At 40.3% G+C, this 19,506-nt stretch overlaps 1 long non-coding RNA gene across 1 annotated transcript in view; it reads right to left on the bottom strand.

Annotated features, from left to right (window-relative positions):
* Positions 1 to 19,506, bottom strand: part of LOC135428549 (uncharacterized) — an 86,732-nt gene that overhangs the window by 36,642 nt on the left and 30,584 nt on the right. The window contains exon 2 of the long non-coding RNA XR_010436270.1: positions 19,056 to 19,269. This is a non-coding gene — a long non-coding RNA (uncharacterized LOC135428549). The remainder of the gene's footprint in view (positions 1 to 19,055; positions 19,270 to 19,506) is intronic.

Below are 19,506 nucleotides of genomic sequence, written 5' to 3'. Positions count from 1 at the left end.
TAGCTCGACCAACAGATACCCATGACACAGATACACATGCGTACACAGATAAGTACTCATATATTTATCTTATTATTAATAATATATTATTGTGGAAGGCTGTACTGTTATTCTACCGAATAGCAAATCAGACACAGCGTAGTTATTTTTACTTCTTTATTGTTCGTCGTGCGATACAGAGCTGAACTCTCTCGTGCACAATAATGTTATATAGCGTGATAATGTTAATGCTTATGTTAAAGTGTGTGAATGACAATGTTATATGGGACTGAGTGATGTATGTATGAATGTATATCTATGTTGATATGTGTGCTTATCGTGCTACATTATGTATATTTTATTATTTATAATTTTACTTTTTTATTTATTGTATTATTATAATAATAATTATTATTAAGTTTTATTTTAATTAAGAATATTTCAATTGAATTCGAGAAAAAAACTTTTATTTTTAAGTTATTAAATCAGTTTTTGATCATTAATTCTTTAAGTTACCCGGAGCTGGCTACGTCTGCCTTTTACAGACCTTATTAACCACAATTTAGCCCGTAGCCCGGGCAAAAAAAAAAAACAAAAACAAAAAGACCATTGTGTTTAACGCAACAATCTCGAAATAAAATCAATGAGCGCTATACAACGATCCCGTGATGAATAAACACAAGTGGAACAAAGGCCGAAAGCCTCAACTGACTTGCATTGGAGAAAAGAATTTGCTCATTAGAAAAGTGGAAAACTTTGGCAAAAGTCTTGTGAATGCCGGCGTTGTGGAACGTACGGCTTAAAAATGCACTTCGAATCAGTAGCGCGGCATCTTTGAGTGTGTGTGAGAGAGAGAGAGCGAACGAGAGAGAGAGAGAGAGATTGAGAGAGGGACTAAGAAGAGGCTCTTTTGTATGCTACTCACACAATTGCATGCTGAATGCTATAAAACTCGCTGCCACACATGCATGCCACGCACACATCATATTCACTCTATCTTACCCGCTGCCTTCAACTTGTCTCTCACTCTCTCTCACTCATTCTGTCTCCCTCTCTCATACAGTGTCTCTCGCAACCAGCGATGTGGCCAGAACAAAACGCAAAAGTTGTACAAACTTTTGCGGCGATCTCTGGCTGCGAATGCTGGGGAATGTTGGGGCATGCCAGTATATGTCTACATATATGTACATGCCAGGAGGGGGGCTTCGGCTATCCTACTGCCGGGGCAAATGAAGCGTAAGAAGGAATGCACACACACAGAGAGACAGACACACACGCGCGCGCACACACACATTGACACGCATACAACCCACATGCAGCACTCACATGCGTTCAGGGTAAAAAACAATACATTTAATTAAAGTTTAAGATGAGTTGGCACAACAGAGCGCGCCAGGCAACAACAACAACAACAAGAACAACAACAAGGAGGGCATACACTTCACACTTTCAACGTTTCCTACAGTGTACAGAAAGGCCTTCACTAAAACTATGTTAAAAATTGTTAACGTTGTGCAATAGCATCCAGATTTAATTAAAATTATAGCCTCAACAATATCTGAACAGCAAAACTTTAAAGCGTAAATTCTGTCCGTCTGTCTGTCTGTCTGTCCCAGCCATTCTTTCTCTTTTTAAATTGTCTGTCTCTCAGGCAGCCGTGTGGGCCGCAGCTAGTTGCAATTTATATCAACGTGCCGCGCAGCGCGAAGCCAACTTTAGTTACAGAATTATATCCGACTACACTGTGAGAAAAACAGACACACGTATGTACTTAACTAATGAATTGACAGCTTGAGCTAATTGAAAAGAAGTGCAAAAAAAGTTCAATTAAAAATTAAAGCTACAAATAAAAGTTGCTTATTCATCTGCTATTTGGAACTGCTTCCATTGAAGACTTTGCCTTCTGGTATACATATGTTTGGTTTATTCAAAGGATATATCTAGTGAAAGGCGGCCCTTTGACTCTCGTTCTGCTCTTGGCAATTGGCAAGGTACAGTTTTAACCTCAGTTAAGTTAATATACGAGTTTAGTGTTGCCAGATCGTTGAAGTAGCCAATACATTTACTTATCTAACAAGAAGCAATTACAGAAATGCAGTGCTGTTTGATACTAGTAGCTTAACTGAAAAGACTCTACATAGTATAATCATATATTGTTAAGCAAAATATCAAAACAATTTGTTGTCTGCTTATCCATGAATCGACGGGCTTTACCCCAATCAGATGTCCAATAAAAACAGACCAACCTAAGGCCAAAACCAAAACCTTTTTTTCTCAGTATAAAACACTTTTCAAAGGGCCCCAAAGTTTGAATTATAAATTAAAAATATAATTGCTTAATTAAAAAATGAAAAAATATATAAGCCAGGGGTTTGTACCCGAACCAGGGTGAAGGGTATGTGCAAGGCCTGGTTCACTTATTGAGACTAAAGACAAAGAATTTGGAGTCGAACCGTGAACCGAACCATCGTCAATTTAGTTTGGGCTTAAGGCCAAATACTCACTTAATTAAATGCATTTGGAAATTTACAGATTAGCATCCCAGATTGAGCAAACGCTAGTCTGTATTTACATAAATCCCATCGATCTACAAATTAAGATATACAACTGAGTTAAATGTATTGCGCAGATTGAACATCTACGGTTGGCCTTGCTCTTAAACCGCCCACTCTGTCTCTGTCTTACGCTCTAACGCCGTCTCTTTCGTTCTGTTTCGCGCTGTGTGCCATGCGCCCGCCCCCCGCCCATTCTATGTCGCTGCTATTTTAGCTGGCTGTTGTCGTCCTGCTGTTAAACAACGCTCAACGCTATCTAGTTGATGACTAAAAACTTTTGCACAGTAGTCACGTCGAGCGAGGAGCCGTGCTCCTCCACGGCCCGCACTGCCAATGGCCACGCCCAGCGCCCATGCTGACGCCCATGCCGTAAGCCAAGCACTGCCAACCGGTGCGTGATTGTCAAGTCATGTTTTAAATGTTGCCCAACCAAATTGGACAAACATTTTCGAAGCGCATTCGCGTTCGCATTCCAAATTAGCACATTTTACACACACACACACACACAGACACACACATACCCGCTACCGCAGCGCTTTACAAATGATGGGCGTGGCAGTGGCCCAGCCTCGTTTGATATTGAGTGCGCACAGTTGCCAGACGGCTGTTGCCAGAGTTGCCAGACGACAGTTGCCAGTTGCGGCGAATGGATTACAGGCGACATTTGTAATTCAAAGTGTGCATTGCGTTGATTTCTGCTGCGTCTTTTTATTGCAATTTTATTTGCACTCTTTGCTCAAGTAGGGGACTGTTGGGTGGCCTCGCTGTCGGAGGGGTGGGTGAGGCTGATGGCGAGGGGTTAAGTGGGGTGTGTGGTCATGCGGCAGTTTCAATCGCAAAATGCCATTTCCGCAAGCTGCCACCGCGGCTGCCGGCGGTTCCTGCAGCCATTTCTTGAAAATGCCGTCGACGCTGTCGGAAGGCAGTCGAGGAGTGCCTGCAAAAATAATCGAGTTTCCTTGTATGGGCGTGTGTGTGTGTGTGTGTGTGTGTGTGTGTGTGTGTGTGTGTGTGTGTGTGTGTATGTGTATGTGTGTGTGTGTGTGTGTGTGTGCGTGTGAGTGTGTGTGTGTGTGTGTGAGTGTGTGTGCTTGGCCCAACAATAAATGCTAATTTCCTTTTGGAGAACATAAAACATCCTTAATTGAAAAATACTGACAGAAATGGACGCAACTGGAGCGCGGTTGCCGCTCATTGGGCTTATGATCGACACGTTGTGTATACCTGTCTGGGGTTAGGGGCGTGCCAAAGGGCGGCCTATGCTTGTGTCTGCCTGTGTGGGTTTGTGTGTGCATCAAAATTGACAGCTACTTAGAGTTGAGGCGAGATACTTTTGTTTCATTTTCGCGGGACGCCCATCGTCAAGCGCAAAACAAACAAAGCAAACAAAATAAGCAAACAAAAAGAGAACCAGACGGAAAGACAGAAAAACGAGGAGACAGAAAAGGGGGGAGAGAGGGTAAGAGAGAGTTGCAAACAAACGACACACAAACTGGCAAACAAAGTGAAGGGAAAAACAAATGGCCAAAGTTCGCACATGGAAGCGGAAGATGTTGACGAAGTCGCGGCCCAAAAACCAAGCCCGCAGCCGGTAGGTGGAAGGGGGGGGGGGGGGGCGTGTAGGGGCAAGCGGGTGGCACATGATGGCACAATATGAATAAAATGAATAAATTGGCATATGTAATGCGTTTGCTGGGGCGTAACTTGCAATGGGCGGTGCTGGTGCTGGTGGTGGTTCAAGCGGCGGCTCCTAGATGGCGCTTTAGGACTCACAGGAACGCAGTGCCCAAGGGGGGGCTGGGCGGCGGTGCCACCTGGAGATTTGCTTGAATGCGGCACTGATTATATGCCATGAGATTTTCATAGCGCGTTATCATTGAATCTGCGCCACGTGTCCCTCCCGTCGGGTCTAAGGGAATGCGTTGCGGAACGCGTTGCGGAATAAGTGGAGGAGGGGGGTGTGTGTGTGTGTGCGTTAAGTGGGTGTTGGATTTCGTTGGGGATTTTCTCTGAAAAGTTCAACAGGGGAATTGCCAAATGGCGGACTGCCAAATGCGGCTGCGGCTGCGTCTGCGGCCACGAATTGATGGCCAGACATTCGCTGAATGGCGAACTAAATGAGTGCGCATAAATCGATAAAGTGCGTTGATAACATCAATCGATAACAAAATGTTGGCCCATCAACAACTCAGTGCAAATATTACAAGCAGCTTGTAAATATTTATTTGCGTATCAAGCAGAAGGTGGTTAGAGAATGTTTGTCGAATTGATTTTAAGCTAATATTCAGATGATTTTGAATTTGTTTAGAAATAATTATATTTTACGTATACGTAATACAAAATTACTGTAAATAGTCTTCCGATTTATAAGTAAAGTAAGTCTTAGTCTTGAACAAGAGAATCATAGTTTTTTGATATATATTGATTTAAAATTCTGCTTCATTTTCATTCAGTTGAATAAAAATTTTCATTTCTTCTTGTTAATATCATAACAGCTAACCAATAGCAGATGTTCTTTGCTTTGTTCCGATGACAATTATGAAAAGTTGCAATTCAAAAACAAAAACAAAACAAAAAATAAACAAAATTGCAAAACTCTGCCAACTGCACCTTGTGTTTTTATTTCCTTTGTATGTAAGGGGCTGGCCAATTCCAAAGACATGTGCCCATGTGCCCCCCTGTCATAAACACCATTTCCATCAAGCGGAAAACATAAAAGCATTTTGCTTTCAACAACATCGACCCAAAACAGTTGCAGCATTTGCAATTTTGTTAAACTGTTTGAACAAAATTTATGCATATTGAAACATGTTAAGGATAAAGAGATTCAAATGGCAAAAATTAAATGAACGCAATTCTCCAAAATACGAAATTAAGTTATTGTGAAAATTACAATGTTATTCCACCTGGGGGAGAAAACAGTGCAAAACAGTTTGGCAGCGATGCAATAATCTCGGCCTGGCAAAACCGACCAGAGCTGCCAACTATATTTTAGTTATTCTCTTCGGCACTTGCTTTGATCAAATACAAATTTCGTAACTGGCGCTCTCTTGTCTAGCTTCATGTGTGTGTCTGAGCGTGTATAATTACAAGCTGCCTTTTTGGCCAGACCATCCTGCACTTTGGCTGCATGCTGAGGCAGCGATGCGAGACCCCTTTCGAACACACACACATGCATGCACGCACACACAAAATGCTACAATATTAGCATAATGTGATTCTCTAAGCATCTGATTTACAGGCAGTCAGGGCATAGCCAGGTGTGGGGGGCGCCGGTCAACTTGTTGACTTCGAGAGTTACCAGGGCCGGGCAGCAGCAGCAGCAGCAGCAGCATCAGCAGCAGCATCAGCAGCAGCATCCTGCAGCATCTGGCTACGCGCTTCCTGCCTCTTTAGCCCCTAAACGTTGCAAATGAGCAAGGGTCGTCCCACGCCTGACAGCACTTATGTGTGTGCGTGTGTGGCACGTTGCCACGCGCATTGATTTCAGCTCACATACACATACACATACACATATACGCTGTTGCAATGGCTGCCGGCAGTTGCCACCAGGTTGACATCGTGTGGTGATGCAGTCATTCATTTTTATCAGAGAACAAAACGTAAATGCAATAAAAAGCGAAATCAACTTGCGATGCAATTTAGCTGCACAGGCGACCCACGTGAGTGGCAGCGGGGGCACCGGGGGAAGCTGGGTAAAGTAATAGAGAGTGTGGAGTCGTAAAATGTGAATGCTGCTCAGCTCTGGGCGAGGGACCGGTTTGGCGCCAAATACCCAGCTTGCAACGAGCAATGCTGCCTTCTGCCAAAACGTCTGGCATCTCGCAACGTTTTGGCCATAAAACCTTGCTACACGTAGTATTTTGGTGGCATTTATTGTGGCTGCTCTTGTGGTTGTTGTTGTTGTTGTTGTTGCTATTGTTGTTGCTGTTGCCACTTTTGTTGCTGAGATTCATTTGGCATTTCAATAGAGCGCTGCGCCATCATACAAAACTGATTTCCAATGCAAGCGCCGCTGTTGCTGCTGCTGCTGTTAACAAAACTGGCAGCTGGAGCCAAAAGACGAGCAAATGTTTGCCCGCTGCTAAAGCCTGTTGCCGGCATTGGGGCTTGTGCATGCCCATGGAATATTTGGTTTCGGTTTCGGTTTCGATGTTTGGGGCTCCTTTAGGTTTTGGGGCAACATTTTTTTTTTTTTGATTTTTTTTTTGGCTTCCTTTGATTGCACTTCGCTGGCTGGCAGCAATCTATCTACATCTATTGCGATTGTCTATGGGATGCCACACACACCTTTGGATTTGTTTGCCCTTTCAACCGCTTGGCCATCTCGTTCTTACATTTCATCTATCTTGCTTTGTCTGCGTGTGGCATGCTGCATAATTTACCGTTCGAGTCAATACTGTTGTTCCGACTTTAATTAAATTTGCGCTCCTGAGCATTTGCCAATATTCGGTGGGTGTGTGTGTGTGTCTGTGTGTGTGCGCGTTGGTTAGCGCTCGCAGCTGGTCACCAGTTTCGTGCACCGTGGTTCAAAATGTCCAACAAATTGCTGAAACTTTTTTGCACGCAACGCGCAACTGTTTTGGGGCAGCGTCAAGCGGCACGTGGCAGAGCCAGCGCCTTAAGGCGTTTATCGGTTAATTGACATCCACACGCTGGAGAGGTGCGATGGCGGCAGCGGCAGCAGCAGCAGCAGCAGCAGCAGCAGCAGCAGCAGCAGCAGCAGGAGCAGAAGCATCCGTTGCTGCCCCAATTTTGTGTGGCCCAGCTCTGTTGTACGCAGCGCTCAGTTAATCGCTTGCAATTATCGAAATTGCTTATCGCTTTGGCAATTATGGTGTTATCTAAGCTAACGATGTAAGCTTTACGAATTTGAACTGTTTGTACTCGGAGCTTGACGTTTGTAATATGGTGTTGTGCGCTTCTTTGGACAATAAAAATACAATTATGCCCTAAATACAAAGCTTGACAGTTATCGATAGCTGAAAGTTTGGGTACATAAATAAATTTTATATACATGACTGAATTGAACACGTATCGATTGATTATCGCTGAACTAAAAGTTTGCCTTCATTAATAAATTATGTGCTCAAGTAAACAATTAACGGCACTTTTGACATTTATCGTTGTGTATCAATAGTTTATCGATAACAAGAGAGTTTAAATAGATAATAGATAGGTATTCATGAATTCAATTAACACAATTGACAGTCATTTCGATATGTTATCGATTAACTCAAAGTTTGCATTCATGAATTCAAGGAACATTAATATAGACAGTTATTGCTAAGAATCGATATATTATCGATATATTTACGAAAAGCATGGATTAATGTTATGAATATCATGATATCATGTTAATTTGGCTGGAATTATACCTGATAGATATAAATCTATTATTCTAAAAGATAGAAGCTCAATAAATGGTCATTTTGATAGATAGACGCCAAGTGTCGATATATATAAATTCACTGAAACTATTCAATTTCAGCTTATATATCGATATATAAATGGGTTATGCTTAAGTATCGATATGTTATCGATTAACTAAAAGTTTACATTTAAAAGTAAGCTAAGTATTCATGCAGCCAACAGTAATTTTTGAACTTTTCTCTAAGTATCGATATGTTATCGATATGCGCATGTGTGTTACCGATAACTTTCGATTTTATATACTAAACAACTGTATTAAGCTTTAAGCTATGACAGGGCAATTTTTCTATTATTTGGTTCCAGTTATTTTTTTCCGCTCGCATTGTGTTGAGAGTTCCTTTGTTTGCCCAGCCAGTCAGTCTGTTGTTTAACCAATGCCACCAGCTGTGGCTCTGTCTATGCCCGTTTGTGTGTGTGTGTGTTTGTGTGTGTGCACAGCAATTCTATCAATCGCATCACATTCAATGCGCTCAAATTGCTTCTCAGCCCATGGCTTTGCTGTTGTTGTTGCTGTTGTTTTACCAGCGCCCGCTGCTTCCTGTGCACAGCTTACGTCACGTTCCATTGCACCCGCAGCGCTCATTTGGGGGCCTGTTGCCACATGCGGGAACTGCCAGCGCCACGGCCAGCACGACGGTTGCAGCTACACATCGCTGTCACCATCATCATCATTATCATCGACATAAACATCGCCATCGCCATTATCATCATGGACATCAGCATTAGGTGTAGGATTTTCACATGCCACTTGCTGTCGTGACTCCGCTTCTTATGCATTGTTTGTTTCTCTTGATTTGCTTGCACATTTAAGCGACATTTAATCAATGCTCCCAGCCATTGCATAAACCGCACACACGAGCCTCAAACTATTTGCACACATACACACACAAACACACACACTCACGCGCACACATACATGACTGCATGCAGGGTAAATGTCTGGCTGAGCCAACTGTTGCACATCCTCGTCAGCAATATCGGCGGCAACAACAACGGCGCGCCTTAATGCGCTCTGCATTTTTGTGATTTAATTAAATGTCACTTTGATCGAAATAACCTTGTTTATGCCTCCATGTGTGCTAGTGGGTGTACGCGTGTCTGCGGGCGTGTGTGTGTGTGTGTGTGTGTGCGCGCGCGAGAGTGTGGGCTCAGCATTTGATCCAATAATCACATCACGGAATGGGTCCCGGATCCGCAACTCGTCAACGTAACCCGCAGCTCAGGCTCAGGCAGGCGTAAGCAATGCAATTAATTATAAATAAAAAATGAAAACAAAAGCAATGCGCCAAATTGAATAATATAAACAGCCACAAACATAACCACACACACGCACATACCCACACACACAAATGCACCATGGAAAAAATAAATCATTATTGGTACAAATTAAAACAGATCAGAACCAGTGTTGTCTACTGCCGCCTTAAAAACGTAGCTATAAGTAGCTAAAAAGAGCTGTTTTAGCTATAAAGTTAAGTGCTCCTCAAACTGCAACTCGCATGAAGTGACTTTCCAACTACGCCAATCAAACTGTTAAAGATATTGAGATCAGATTTTGAAAGGAGTAGCCAGCTCCTGGTATATATGTATGTATAATGGCTATATGCTTTTGGAACGCGATCGGTTATCTGTCTGTGTCATTTAGCCCTACTCTATCAATATATATATATCACTTCGCTTTAATAAACTCAAATCTTTAGATATATCTACATTTGTTATGCACATTGCATAAAACTTTTAAAATATCGAACAATCTGTATAGAGATCTTTTAAGATCCTTTAAATTTGGTTTAAAGCTGAATGAGTAAGAAAATACTTATCATTATAATATGGAAGTCCGATTTGGTAGCGTATTGCAGATATATAGGGCAAGCTCGTGATTTAGGAATTGGTCAAAATATCTGGAAAATCCAAAAACTAACTTTTGCATCGATTTCTTACATGGAGCTATGATAAGATTTTGCTCGCATGGGAATTGGTTAAGATATTTAAAAGAACAAAATTCTTGTTCTTAGAAGAACGTTAGTCTAATTCCGAACGACTCCCACAACTAAACGTTAGCTAAGAGTTTGAATGGATATGACTGAATCGACCCAGCTGTCCACATTATATATAATACATATACTATATGGAAACGAGAGAGATGTCGAGATGTCTGCGTGAAATTATAAAACCATCTGCAGGGATATAAAAGCCAAACATGCTATTTAAATAAGTTCATACAAATCGGTTTATGAGCACAGCATTGATTTAAGAAGAGGAAGATAAATTCACTGGCCAAAATCACATGTGTTTTCAGTCGATAAGCACATTAAAGCAATCAAAAATTGATTTTCGTTCCACAGTTTATTGGCCACAATGCAAATAAATTCTCAAAGCGAAAGTGTGAATAAAATAAACAATGAAAATGAAAAATATAAATGTGCTCGAATACAAACTGACCTCCACATGAAGCGTAGATTTAACTTAGCACGTTTTTATTAATTAAATCAAATTTGTAATTTGTGGCGAAAGACATGGCTGCGGCATTTGTTTTCTTAAAAGCTTAAAGCTATTAACATCAAATATAAATATAAAATCCCAGCAGCTGTTCGCCATACAATCTGGCCAATGTTTGCATTTCAATTACAAAACATAACATTGGATGAATTTTTAATCAATTTTCTTTATTTTGTTGCAACAAAGAAACAAAAACGAACAACTTTGATTTTTAAAGCAACAACTATGAAAGTTCATGGCACTTCTAATAAATAATTAAGTTAGGTTTTGTCTGAAACTTGAGCTTAATTGAAACACTATAAAATATACAAAGTTTTTAGCAGTTTGTGTGAAAATCACGGCTGCAAGCCCAACAAACTTATTCGTCGGTTCGGTTCACGGCTTAAACCAAAGCCGCGCATTAGGTTTCGGTTTTGTTTAATTAACAAGAGAACTTATTTATCAGAAAATGGATTGATTACTTTTACACTTGCACTTATTGCACGCTAAGTCAAAAGCTTAGAAATTATGCAAAAATGTATTCAGAAACTAAAATATATAACCAGAGAGTACGGATATCATCATCACGCCGAAGATTTGATACCCTTGTAGTTGCCATACGGTTTTGCAGATATGTGAGAAGAGTGAAACTTGTAAATGCTGAGTTTGGCGAAAATATCTTAAAAACCGACCATTTTGCCGATTCTTCCTATGAGTGCTATCTGAAAAGGATTTCACTTATATCTAAGCAGGCTAACCTTATGATATTCACCTTATAAATTCTGAGCTTGGTCGAGGTATTTTGATAAACTACAAAGTTTTTCATACAAGAAGCTACATTTTGACCGATCTTTCCTAAGGCAACTATTTGATATTTTGTTCCGATTTGGCCAGTTTCGACATGTGTACTGCCTGCAATAGATATAATGACCTATGTAATGTTTCAAGACGATAGCTTTACAACTGAGAGATTAGTATGTATAGAAACAGACAGACGGACATGGCTATATCAACTCGGCTGTTGATGCTGATCAAGAATCTATATACTTTATGGGGTCGGACAACATTTTAATACCCTCTCCAAGCTTGTGTTCAGGTTCAGATTCGGCTATTTCTGATTCCAGCCTTGAATTGCGCTTCATGGTAAATACAAATGTCGAATGCCACACTTGTCCAATTAGTTTTATGTATGTTTTAGCCAAATTTAGCTGGCAGCATATGAATTTTTGCTACATGATGCGCCAATTTGGCCCACTGTGGCATGCGAGCGCGACCTCAGCGAATGTAAAATGTTGCATGCTTTTAGGCAGCGCTTGTTCATAAATTGACGCACCCGCACCCAAACCGAGCACGTGACAGAGCGAGTGACAGTCTGACTGACAGGCCGACTGACTGAAAGGCTGACTGACTGACTGACTGACTGACTGGCTGCTGTACGGCCTTTCAGTTTACGGTCGGTGGCGTTTTGTGTGCTTTGGCTTGCACTTACCCGTACACACGTTAATATAGACGCAAGACCCTGTCATAATTACAGGCGGTTTATGTTTATTTAATGAGCTGCCGCCAATTTGTTGATGGTTGGGCAGGGTTGTTGCGACTGTGTATGGCCCTTAACTGTTGCCTTTCGACTGGCGGCAGGCGCTGCGAATTGACAAGGTCATGTGCATGTTGGTTTGTAGTAGGGTTTACCTTTTATTAGCCACATGGGGCATATCATATATGGACTTATTTGAAATTTTGTTGGCTTTAACAGAAAGTGGAGTCGGGCCGGGTCCAAACACGTGCACGACTGCAATCGGCGCCCAGGCTGCGTTGTAACAAGCTATCCAGCTGGCGGCAGAATGCCCTCTTCGAGATGCCATTCTCCAATATTGGCCCGCCATCAGCCTGGGTGCCGACATCAGCGCTGGTCTCATTGCCAGCCGCCATACGTTCCTTGATAATTGTATGTGATACCGTTTGGGATCTTGGCTCTGGAACTATTTCAGCCTTTGTCTTGACAATGATTGCCTTTTTGGCAGACAATATTAGGGCAGAATTTGTATCCTGCATGTCATACGCCAACGTATTAGTATGGAGATCATCGAGCTCTATTTCATCCGGAATGGTGCCACAGCTCTTATGGCATTTTTTAACACATTTCTTGCTATCGCTCAGTTTTTTGGCAATGGGGCGCTGCTTGAGGCGTCGATAAAAACGGGCCAGCTTGGCCAGAAACCGTTTAGCTAGCGGCATAATATTGAATATTCTAGAAATTTGGTCGTTTGGCGTTTTTTATAAGATTTTCTATATACGAATCGAGATAACGGTGGTCCAAAACGATTGCTCAAAACATGCAATTAATTATAACAGAATTTTTTAGGAACAAAATATATAAAAAATTTAAATACTAAATCAAAGAAAAAGTGCACGACTTTTGTGAAAGCTACCGAATGAAACTATAATATAAACAGCCCAAAGGGCTGACAGTTGAGGCCTGGCACAGTTGAAGCAAATTTTGGCCCGGTCCGAGTCGGTCAGGTCATTAAAGTTAGTTAACTGCGTTAACCCGCTCCAAAATGTTGGCCATCTCGACGTGTTGGCGCATCCAGTCAAGTGGCCCATTCTGTTGTCATAAAAGTTTTTATTGCCTACTTTTCGGGCGCGCGCTTTCAATAAGGCGCTTTTGTCGGCCTGCCAGCATCAATTATTAAGCGTCATTAAATTATAAGTGGTGCTCGGCAAGTCTAAGCAGCGCACCACAACATTTTTGGCTCGACTGCCCAGGCAGTTTAATTAAATTTGAACAAAATTCTCACGCCAACGACGACCAACTGGCACTCGGTCTGGACGGTTATTAACAATGCATTGCCAGCACTCACCGGACACTGGGACACCGGGACATCGGGACATCGGGACGCCGGGACACTGGTACAGACCAGGCAGACCTCAGCAGGATGCTCAGCTTGCCCGCTCTCTGAGAGCAGACGACACTTCACAGCTCATTCGAGTGGCCTCTTAAATACAACCACGCGCTTCAGCTCTACGAAATCTCTTCTGATACACTCATTGTGGGTACTATGATTTTATTGGAAAATATGTAACGCATATATATTCGTGATCGAGTCAATATATGTCATTGCAAAATTGTCCTTCAGTTTTGAAGCTCGCTTCGCAAAACTTTTGATAGATTCGTGCACCGGATCGGAACATATATGGTATACCATATAGTTGCCATAGAATGGACTAAACATTTACTTCCTGTGTATATTATAAATATATCTTATTCACCTCAAGATCATATTACTTTATTCTGTTGACATCATTTCAAATCGGACAACTATAATATATGACTTCTATAGGAACAATCGCTTGGAAAGGGTATTTAATCTGCGGCGTGTTGAAAATAAATTTTCTTTTTCTTGTTGGCTGTCTGTCTTGAAACTTAGCATAGATCATTATTTCTATTGCATTCTTTGACCTTGACCAAACTCGAAAAATGAGTTTTATATGAAAACAAATTTTGTTTTTCAAAATATTCATAATATGTCTTAAAGGGTATTAAATGTTTGGCGTGCCGTTAATCCGCACATTCTCCTTTTTATTTATTTATTTTTTTTTAACTTGATCTTTTGCCTTAATTGTATAAAGTATCGTGTTACACAAAATATATATTTGAGCCAAACTTATTCTATACACGCGCAGTCACTTTAAGTTTCTATACTTCAAGTTTGTTGTCGCCCACAGCACAAGTTGCTCTGAACTCTTGTTAACTTTAATAAACACATTCAGTAATGGACTTTTCCTGGATTTAGAACTTGTTTTCTATCGAACTTACAGTTGCTTTAAACTTTCTTTCAGCAATATATGTATCGGCAACACAGCTTGAACTCTTTTCTAGCTGGGAGTTTTTAAAGTATTCTGCCAATATTTTACACTGCCAGAAAGAAAGTCGGGCCTTAAGCTAGGCACCTAGTAGGTTTATATACATAATCGTATAAAGAAGCATTGATATCTGCCTGTGAACTTCTAAAGCGAAAACAGTTCGAAATGCTTTGATGCTTTATCATGATTCTAACAATAAAAATTTTTGTTTCTATCGTAAATGTAGCTCCGCGGCGATACGGCCATATGATACGGCAAGATATAAAAGACACTAGATACTGTGCTATAAATAAAATTAAATGTTGGAAACCAAAGTTCATGTACAACGAATAGCTTTAATTTGACCCAAAATCCGTCCGCTCAATAATTCCAGCGAATTCTCATGCAGCGCAAGAGTTCATTTGAACATAATTTTCCATAAATTTCGGCACGTATCAAGAAATATTTCATGGTGGTAAGTTCTAGTTGAAATTGGATTTTAGAGGCGCCAGCACAAAATAAAAATTACTCGCACATACACACAAGCACACACACACAAGCACGCATACACAAGCACACACATACGAGCACACTTAGTTAAGGACCCTGTAAATGTAATCCCATTTATAATCGAAATCTTTCATTAAATTAAGAACATTGCTTATAACCGCGTGCCGCTGCCGTCGACATGGCATACATACATATAATGCTGCACACACACCCACCCACACACACACATAAACACATACACACATTAACATATATAATTACAATTTAATTAGCGGACATGAATTGCAGCGTCGCAACATCCTCGAACTGACCAACTGACCGACCACATTGGTCGGCGCCCAACCCAAGTTCTGCTTACCCTGCCACATAGCTGCCAGTTTGACTGTCCGGCAGCTCTTCCGACGCCTATCTCTTCCACTCTTGCTCTCTTTCAGTCTCTGTGTGCCACGCCCTCCCTGGCTACCCCTCCCGGTTGGCTGTTACTGGCTGCTGCTTGCGAGTGTCGGCGCGGCTGTCGCTTCCTGCCGCCCATAAACTTTTTGCTCATCCGCTCATTACATTTGCACATACAAGACACACACTCACACACATACACACACACACACATACACACATGCATACGCACAGCTGCTGTATACATGCCATGCAGATAATGTGAAAAAAAAAATACAACAAAATTATATACATTATATCGGACTATAAAAAAAAAAAAAAAGTTGATGTTATTCAAGTGAAATATGACACTCTCATATATTCGCAATTATTTGCGCTATTCATTAAGGGCCGCATTCAGCCAGCTCGAATCGCCAGATGCGCTGCACAACACTGTGCGCGTGTCCCCAGCAAATTGCCCAACACCCAGCTCGCCCTCGCCACGGCCATAAAGTATTATAGGAGCAAGACTCCAGAAAGAAAATTCAAAAAAAAAAGAAGAAAAAACAGATGAATATAAATTGAAAAGAAAAACAGCAAATTGAATAAAATGTAATGTAAAGTTTGTGCGATCTGATGCAAATGTGACATTCAGACTTGGGCTAAGGCAACAGGAAATTGCATGAATTGAGACACGAGGTCTCCCAGGGTATGGGGGCTGATAGCTTCAAGTAGCTTCATTTAAATTCCCATAGACATTGATACTTGAACAATCAAATTGACCCGCCCACCACGCGACCCCCTTCCCCCATGCCAGAGCAAATGCATATTATGTGTTTGCGTAATAAGCCGGAAAAAATATTCTCAGTATTGTGAACAAAAGAAACAGAAATTAAAATATACAACAACATCGCAAGCCGCAACATTCTGCGGTTATCGGCAATTTTTCTCTTTGTTTACTTTGTTAATTGTGATTGTTTTATTTTATATACATTTTTTTTGAATATGTTTTATTTGTGCCTTTTTTATTATTTTGTTCATCAAGCGTCGCATATTTGCAATATTTGACATTTTTGTTTCAAATTTGATTAACTTCAAACGTCGAATTTAATATTTCATTTTAATTACTGTGGTATGCAGCATGATTTAATTTACAGAAACACCATCAAATAACTGCCGGGCAGCTGAAACTTTATTGTTATTAACGAAAAAATGCAACAAGGCTCAGCTTTGTAGACAATTTATAATATTTTACAATATCAAAAAGCACTCCATATGACATTTTAATCAAGTGTTTTCTTTGTAAATACTTCAACACTTAATTAACAAAGTCGTTTTTTCCGGCAATAATCATAAAAAAAATAGTTTTTTTATCAAAAATAAGTGTTGTGTAGAGATAAAAAATTGCATTTGATTTTTTTGCAAACTTTACCACACTGAACTTAACTGTGTAAAAGCTTAAGACTTTTCAAGCTAAATTACAAATAAATAAGCTCATTTAAAAATTGGTATTTTAAAACTTGAAATTTTATGTTTTTGCATGTTTCACAACACTGAACTAAACTGCGTGCCAGCTTAAGCTTCTTCAAATTAAAATGAAAATTATAAGCTTTTTTCAACTTGTCTTGAAAATATATATAATAAAAAAAAATTTTATCAAAAACTAGTGTTATATAGGCGTAAAGAAAATTGTATTTGATATTTTTGGCAAGTTTTACCACACTGAACTTAACTCCGTGCAAGCTTACGCTTTTTAAAATAAATAAAAATTAATAAGCTCACTTAGAACGGAAAGCTCATCGAAATGTATTCAATTCGCTGCTCCCGCTTTCCCTCTCCCTTTTTCTCTCTCTCTCTCTTTCCCTCTGACACCTTCAGCCAGTGTTATTGCTGCTTAATTGAATATTGTAAAATGTGTGGGTTAATGCAAATACGATTTCGAATGCACTTCTTGCGTACTCCATTTGGCGTTACCAATTGTGGCATTAAATTTAATGAGCCGATTTTGGCACTTTGCCAGTGGGCGTGAACAAATATTAATATATATTTTCATTTTCCGGCCATTATTTTTATATATCATTCGTTTGGTATTTTTTTCATTTCGTATTGGTTTTGTTTGGCTCGCATTTCAATTTCGGTTTGTCAGCTCTGCTTAATGCTACTTTATTAAAGCATACACACGCTCACTCTCACACAAACGCACACGCTCACACACACACTCGCTTTAAATAAGGCCACAAAAAGACGAGCATGCAGTCAGATAGATAGCTGGTTAGGGTCGTCTGAGGGGCGGGTAGGTGGTTGGGGTACGTGGCGAACAAAAATACGCTTTAACAGCAATTTTGATAACTGTATGTGCATGCGCTCGTGTATGCGTGTATGCGTGTGTGTGTGTGTGTGTGTGGGAGAGCGTGAGTGCGTATCTGTGTGAATGTGCGTTTGACACAGTGTCAAAAAGTACCGTAATATTTGTCATAAAACTTTATGATGCACAAAATTAGTTTTACAGCACTGGAAAATAAAAACGACCCTCCCCACTCGAACGGTGTTCTGTCAAAGGGGCGCGTGTGCGCCTCGTGAATGGGCGCCAATCGATTTGGCGGCAAACACTTCTGGTCTGGCATTGAATGCGGCTTTAGCCTTGTTGGGATCAGAGAAGCTCATACAAACCACACCCCCTTAGCCCCTCTCCACACGATGATTCACCGCGAGCTGCGTACTTATTTATTTATGCAATGCTCGTGCCAATGCAAGCAACTTATTTATTTAGAAATTTTCTGCCATTTAAGCGCGTAATTGTTTTAGCATGGATGGCCAATTGAGAATTTTCATTTACATTTAACACGCGCACACACACACACACACAATCGCACACACACACACAATCGCACAGCAAGAGTGTACAATAATAATAATAATACAGCAGACAATGCGCAACGATTGATGGTCAACTGTCATTTAAATTATGAAAAATAAACAATTTTTATTTATGCAAATAAATTGGTATTATTGATAAGTATTTTTCTTCCGCTTTTTTTTTATAAATCCATTTATTCGCACACCCTGTGCACAATTAAATGTGTCAAAAGAGGGCTTGGCCAGAAGATAGCTGCCGGCAGACTTGACCCTCTATAGGGAGATCAATTAGAAGTTTTTGCCATACATATATTCGATTTAGTTGCTTGTCTAAATAGCTGCTCGGCAGTCTTTTAAATTTTAGTTTGTGAATAATTATAATTGAAAATATATTTTATGTTGCTTTGCTGTATTTTATGATTTTTATTACTTTCGTTTTTTAATCTGTTTTATTTATGACACATTTTCATCCCCAACAAACGCAAGGGAAACATATCTCATAGGAGTTGTCATAAATGTCCTTGGAAATGGGTTTAAGCTGGTAACCTCGCCCACCTAAGCTTTGACCAACATTTTCCACCTTGGAGTGGGAATTTTGCGAAAGGAGTGAAACCCATCTCAAACGAATTTACAGATTGATCTATGAGAAATGAGTTGGATGTCATTTTCATATGACCATGAATTTATTGCAGTAAATTTTTTCACACTTGCGGGTGAAATTAACAAAAGCCCTGCATTAGATATAGACAAATGTCGTCTACCCAGCACTTATGGTTTGATCAATCAGCCAATCAGTCAATTGAAATTAAAATTTTTTTGAAGACAAAGATTTGCTAACAGGCTAAAATGAATCTTTTGAAATATATTCAAAAAGTAAGCATTATAATTTGAGGGCAGGGACAGACAAGCACTCTTGTGCAATTGCCAACGTAAATCAAACAATAGCCATACATCATGATGTATGCATGTACATTTAAATAAAATCCTACAGTTTACAAGTGCTTTGATGTAGCAAAAGAATGTACTTACCGTAAATATAGCTGGTTACGTTGTTACGCACTTCAAGTGTAGCCTGTAGTTTATAGGGTATCTGCTGGTCAAGCATTGTCGACTAGAGCTTCCGCATAAGCTTTAGCTATGCATTTTTCTGCCGCAGCCCTCGCTATTTGGTAGTTTTGATTTGTGTGCGAGCCGCGCTCTGCTGTTTAAGGCTTCATTTTGTTTGGATTTCACGGCCTGAAAACTATGAAAAATGATTTCAATGGATTTAATTTGCAATCGGTTTAAATTCGCCTTTTTCACTTTGTGTACTTAAGCATGTTAAGTGAATATGAAATATATACACGCGATTTATACTATAAAAAATAAATGTATGTGTATATATATAAACATAGATTTTTGAATAAGTTTTGCACGCGTGCATTAATTTTATGGCCTGGCTCTTTAAAATGTAGCGCATCCGCCGCGTTGTCCCAGCCAA

Source organism: Drosophila montana, unplaced genomic scaffold, assembly GCF_035044405.1.
Source record: "Drosophila montana isolate Dmon_TW-CO22-7 unplaced genomic scaffold, ASM3504440v1 contig_2481_1, whole genome shotgun sequence".
Taxonomy (NCBI): Eukaryota; Metazoa; Arthropoda; class Insecta; order Diptera; family Drosophilidae; genus Drosophila; species Drosophila montana.
This window is presented reverse-complemented; position numbering and strand designations above follow the sequence as displayed.